This window comes from Apium graveolens, unplaced genomic scaffold (genome assembly GCF_009905375.1).
Source record: "Apium graveolens cultivar Ventura unplaced genomic scaffold, ASM990537v1 ctg1290, whole genome shotgun sequence".
NCBI classification, from domain to species: Eukaryota; Viridiplantae; Streptophyta; class Magnoliopsida; order Apiales; family Apiaceae; genus Apium; species Apium graveolens.
The window spans coordinates 68,873-75,347 of record NW_027417172.1 but is presented as its reverse complement, the minus strand read 5'-3'; the positions used below and the strand labels follow the sequence as shown (position 1 = coordinate 75,347).

The window sequence follows — 6,475 nt, the reverse complement described above, 5'->3', positions numbered from 1 at the left end:
TGAAGTACTTGTAACTACGCTTACCCTTATCATATCAACCAACCATAACAATCAATAATACCCAACCAAAATCTCTAGTCGCTTATACTTAAAAATGTATGACATGCAATCTACCTTATACGATTAACAACTTTAATGAATTAACACACCAAATTAAAACTATACATGCAAAGACACATATATCATTTCAAAATCAACCGAGCCTAACTTATATAGCATGATCTCACATTTTTGACTTTAACCAAATATCTATAACCGAATTATTCATAATTTTGAACTAAAACTCATGAACTAAAATCATATCAATCGAATTTATCATATAATTCGAACTAATCTTTTTAAAAACCGAAGGTTTCATTCGGGTTTTCTAAAAAAAATATGTAACAACATTTTTAGTAATGGATTACTTAAGCACGAACTATATACCAAATTCGAACCAATCTCAAGAAATTAAACCCTAAAACTTTTAAAAAAATCAATAAACACACACATGCATGTAAAAATATGAGTTTAAAAGGAAGTAGTTGTGTAATTATCGGACTCAAAGAGCATCATCATCCCCGTCGGCTCACCGGAGGTTCACCGCTGACGGCGGCAAAGCGCGGTGGTGCCCCTTTCGGGGTTTCCAACTGAAACTCTACCTATAAACTTATTTTTACTAATCAAACACTCATGTTATCACAAAGACATCAACAAAATTACCATTCAATTGATGATAATCAAGAACCGAACCAAAACCCGAAGGAGGGTTTCAAGAAACCGAAAAACTACTCACATACATCCATATATATATATAAAGGAAGTAGAGCCCATCACAAAGATGGTCTCAAGATCGAAAATCACCCACAAACGGAGGTGAATGGAGAGGAGAGAGAGAGAGAGAGAGATTACCGAGGGGTGAGAGAGAGAGAGTGAAAGAGAAGAGAGCGAGAGACCGGGGAAAAAGAAGGTATGGGAGGGAGTATATGTATGATTTTAAGGGCAAAATGGTAATTAGCAAATCCCACTTCTTTCTTTTTCTTTTGTTTTTGAGCAAAATATAATTCAATAATTCAAATAAATTCCGAAAAGTATAAAAATGATAAGGATAATATTTTTATTTAAGGAATAAGAAAATAAGCTTCTACCTCGTATTTTTAAAATAATTTTTGAATAAGTAGATTATTTTATAATATTTTTACAAGTAATTTACAAAACATGAATAAGCTTTTAAAAACCATTTTAAAATATCAAAAGATCAAAATAATTCCGACTATTATTTTTAGAAAGACTCTAGGACTATTCCAGAGATAATAAAATAAATATCATACATTCATCATATTTTAATAATTTTATAAAAAATATATAAGGATCAATTAATCCTTATTTTTACCAGATAAATCATTTTGAATTTTTTTTAAAAACTCGTAAATCATAGAGTCACGCTAATAAATTTAAAATAATATATATTCATACAATAACATCAAACACATTCTATATTTGTACACCTCAGCACATCATTCCCTTTTTTAATAGCTGATTACGCGAGTAATAATTACTTGATAATTTAAATAACGATATAACTCTTCTCAGTTACGAATCCAAATAATCATAGGTACATGAAATACACATTATTACCATAACTCAACACAATCCATAAATTATTTTATCCTTAATCCTTCTTCATTAAATCATTCTTTCGAATAATGGGTCCCGTTTTTCCTGACGGCCCGACAAAACATAACTTATGTCTTTTGCTGACTCATCAAACTGGAACGAGACATTTTACGTTCCCTTTTACTATTACAAAAAAATTACATCTAAGCCACCAAATTGTATAACTTTATATTTATTCACACATAAATCCAAATAATCCATAATTAGATCACAAAACTATATTTTATTTATATACATCGCTAAAATCCTAGTCGTTACAATAAATATTAAAAACATTCAAGAAGCTCCATGAGGTGGTTTGGTATTTAATTATTAATTTTTTGATTTATTAAAAATTTTAGAATACGAGTCACGTATTAGTAATATTCGGTAAAGTCAACTCTAGGAGGCCACTTTGACCGTCCATTACGACCAAGGGTTGATAGTTATTTCGAGTAGGCCGAATATCGAAAATTGTAAAGTATTATACTTATTAGAAATATAAGTCATTGATGGGATTAGTAATACTGATTGAGATTCCTTAGCTGCACTGCTCTTCTTTGTTGCTTTTTTTTTCTACTTCACCAAGAAATTTAATTCACCATGGATAGGGATATTTTCCTCAATATCTTGTTCATTCACTACAAATGGAATTCCTTGTCGGTTCTCTGTGAAATACTCGTTTGCTTATCTTATTAAGAATTGTTGATTAGAAAACCCGGAACGAGTGAAATTCGGAGAACGTATCTTGGATTTCAGGCAAGTTTACAAACCCTACTCAGTATACTGTTGTGTTGAGGAAATTGATTTATTGCATTATGTATAAATGCCATATTTTCCATGATTGCAAATTACAAGTTCTACATATCGATATTGATTGGAAATACAATGTACATATCGTACTATATGTTAACGCTAGTGAGTAGTGTGATGATAATTTATAGACCGAGAGTCGGTCAGCTTGTAATAATTAAAAACCCGGAAAACATTACGGAGATATTTTGGACGATTAATGTCCGTAATTGTTCTATTCCAAGGGACTCAATGTCCTCTTGCGAAGTATTAAATACCTCGAATTTATTTAAAAAGATTTCCAAAAATCATATTCCCTCAACTATATTTAATTACTCGAGCAATGAATATTATTTCAAATATTAATTTAAAAAGGAGAAGTATTCTCCGATGATTATTTTATTTTAAATTTAATTATTTATTATTTATTAAAGATTAATTAAATTTCTTAAACATAAATTAGTTGAGGAATATTATTCCAAATATTCTTTTAAAATCAAATTATCCGAGGTTTAATTATTCAATAATTATGAAAGTGGTTTGTTTAGCTAATTTATGATGAAAGTGGTTTGTTTAGCTAAAGGCATTAATGATGAAAGTGGTTTGTTTAGCTAACTATGGAGTTAATCATATAACAAGTCTTTGTGAGCTTTATGCAGGTGCACACAAAATGGAGCAGTGTGCTATTTCTAGTGAGTCAGCTTAGTTTGTAACTTTCAGAAGTCGCAGCAACCAGTTCCTGCCACTTATCATCCTAACAACCGCAACCATCCTAACTTCAGCTGGAGCAATAATCAGGGTATGCAACAGCCTTATCAGCAGTTTGGAGCAAATCAATTCAACCCTCCTGGTTTTCAACAACAGTATGCACTAAGACAACAACTCCAACTTCAACAACAACTGCATGGAAGTGCCGGTCAATCTACTAATGAAAAATCTAAATTGGAGGAGTTGAGACTGATGTGCAAATGCCAAGCAATTTCTATCAAAACTCTGGAGAATCAAATAGGGCAAATTGCCAATACTTTGTTGAACCGTCAACCGAGAACTCCTTCTAGTGATACCGAAGCTAATCTAGGCAAGAGGGAAGTCAAGGAGCAGTTGAAGGCAATCACATTGAGGTCTGGAAAGGTCACGAGCCCCCAATTTCAGCAAGACGAAGATTCTGAAAATTATGTTCAGAATGCAGGTGCATCTGCACCTTTGCTAATTTCAGAAAATGAGATTGTAGCTGAAAAAGTTATGCCAAAGGATGTCGAGGTGGAATCGAAGAAGAAAGCTGTTTAAAGCAATCCTCCTAAGAGGTGTATAACACCAAGAAAGTAATTCTCTTGAGTATATAATACTATTGAGAGTATTTGTTAAGATATTTTAATATATATATATATAATATTTGATTTGATTTAAAGAGAAAAAGGTGTATACCTACCAAGTTTTTAAATCGTCCTATTATACGATAAATTATTATTTTAACAATTACTTTTACACTATTTTATACATTATGGTTGAGCGTTATTGCTCACTCTTGCTTTCTTTTAAATATCACAACACAACAGATAATCGGCATGCCGATGTGAGACTTAGTCATCGACAACTGTGAGAAGAAGTCCTGGCAGCATTGCTTCAGGAAAGCCAGATCATTTAGATAGGTTTTAGATAATTATAAGATTATTGTAACTTCATGTAGAGGTTACGAATAATAGTTCGAGATCTTTTAAAGTACATTTGAGTTATAATAACATATGTTACATTTTGTACATCATTTCTAAGGCTATAACTTGTGTGTGTGAGATTGGGGTCTGTAATATGGAAGTATTGGATTATTGAGTCAATAGAGGTTATAAATGATTGAAGGATTGCGTGACAACCCAGATTCCTGACCCCGGATTTGGGGGCGTTACATCAACTCTTTGATTTTATTGTATGAACTTGTGTTGTTTTGAAAGTTTGGAATGGATATTGTAGTTTGTATGTTTTAGATGACCAAAATGAGATATTGATTGGTTGGTTGGTGGTCAAGATTGTGATGAGTTTTTGGACAAATTTCAACATGTTAGTATAGTTAAGTATGTTGTTTTGATTGTGGTTGATGATTGGGTTGTGGTTGGATTGATTTGGTGATGTTTCGTAAATTGGAAATCATTCGTTTATAGCTGTCGTAATGCCCGATTTTACACTACCCCTGTTTGTTTGTAAAATTTGAAGGTTATTAAGCTAGTCAGAGTCTTGTGGAAGAAACATAATGTGGAAGAATCGATTTGGGAACTAGAAAGGGCAATGCTAGAAAAGTATCCCCATTTGTTTTCTATCTGATCCTGGGGCGAATTCTTTTAAGGAGGTAAGACTGTAATAACCCCAGTTTTTGTAACTATTTGAACCTTGATGAATAGTAAATTTTGCTGATTTTGCTTATTATGAAATATTATCAGGCGACCATATGAAGAAGTCATGTTATGAAAATTCTGAGTACATATTAGTATTGTGTAATGAATTTGAGTGTATGTAAAGGTCGTCAGATTTCGAAAATGAACACTTTGATTTTTCCCAAAAATCCACCAGACACCGAAGGAATTAAGTATAAAGCATTAAGATTGACGGAATTAAATCCAACGGTATTAAAGGAGGATGAGTAAAGGAATAAAATATATTGAGCAGGTTTTAGGGAAACCCTAACAATAAGATCACAGATATGTTCCCTCAAACGATCAACGAGAATGAGAGTTAAACGAGCCGTAAAACAAATAAACGATCAAGGAACAAGCCTAGGCAAGTGGCAAGAGAGATTAACCAAGCAATTAGAAATAACCAAGTGTATTAAAACATGGTGACATCATCACACCATAAGATTGTAACATGTGGCAAGGAAGTGATGCAAGCAAGGTGACATAAGCAATTGATTAAAGTAAAATCATGATATTTAGCCAAGAAAACCACTTGATTAATTAACAACCAAGCATTTCTCTCACACTTACCAAGACAAGCCAAGCAAACAAACCTTCTCCCACCCCATTTCTCTCAAAGCTCTCGGCCCCTTTTTAAGAAACAAAGAATGAAAACTCAAACTCCAAGCTCTAGTCCATCATAAATTACAAGATAAACTTCATTGCTTATTGATGATCAAAATTTGTTATCCTAGAAGTTTAAGATTCAAAATCCATTCCTAGAAGTGCAGAATTCAGTCTAGTTTGGGGGTTCTCAACGGAAGATCCCAACATGCACATTTGAGATTTCATCGAGATCTACAACACTTTGAAGTTCAACAATGTTTCTAAAGATGCTGTGAAGCTGAGGCTTTTCCCATTCTCTCTAAGGGATAAAGCTAAGTGCTGGTTGCATTCTCTACCAGCATCCATCACTACTTGGGAGGATCTTGCTCAGAAGTTTCTTACTAAATTCTTCCCTATGGCGAAGACAGCTGCAATCAGGAACATTCTTACTCAATTTGCCCAGCAATCGGGAGAATCTTTGTGTGAGGCTTGGGAGCGCTACAAGGAGATGCTTAGGAAGTGTCCTCATCATGGCATGCCTGATTGGATGATCATCAATTGCTTTTATAATGGTTTGGGAGCGCAGTCCAGACCCATGCTCGATGTAACATCAGGTGAAGCCTTATGGGCTAAGAGCTATGATGAAGCTTATGAACTAATTGAATTTATGGCTGCTAATGAATATCAGAACCCCACTCAGAGACTACCTCAAGGCAAAGTAGCAGGAATTCTGGAGGTGGATACAACTAGGACTATAGCTGCTCAGCTAAAGGCGTTAATGATGAAAGTGGTTTGTTTAGCTAACTATGGAGTTAATCATATAACAAGTGTTTGTGAGCTTTATGCAGGTGCGCACAAAATGGAGCAATGTGCTATTTCTAGTGAGTCAACTTAGTTTGTGAGCAACTTTCAGAGGTCGCAACAACCAGTTCCTGCCACTTATCATCCTAACAACCGTAACCATCCTAACTTCAGTTGGAGCAATAATCAGGGTATGCAACAGCCTTATCAGCAGTTTGGAGCAAATCAATTCAACCCTCCTGGTTTTCAACAACAGTATG

The 6,475-nt window shown here is 33.8% G+C and overlaps 1 non-coding gene across 1 annotated transcript; it reads right to left on the bottom strand.

Moving 5' to 3' along the window:
* Window positions 1-5,844: 5,844 nt before the first annotated feature.
* On the bottom strand, window positions 5,845-5,951 carry LOC141699760 (small nucleolar RNA R71). Its single transcript, XR_012566092.1, has one exon. It is a non-coding gene; the product is annotated as a small nucleolar RNA R71 (small nucleolar RNA).
* Window positions 5,952-6,475: the final 524 nt, after the last annotated feature.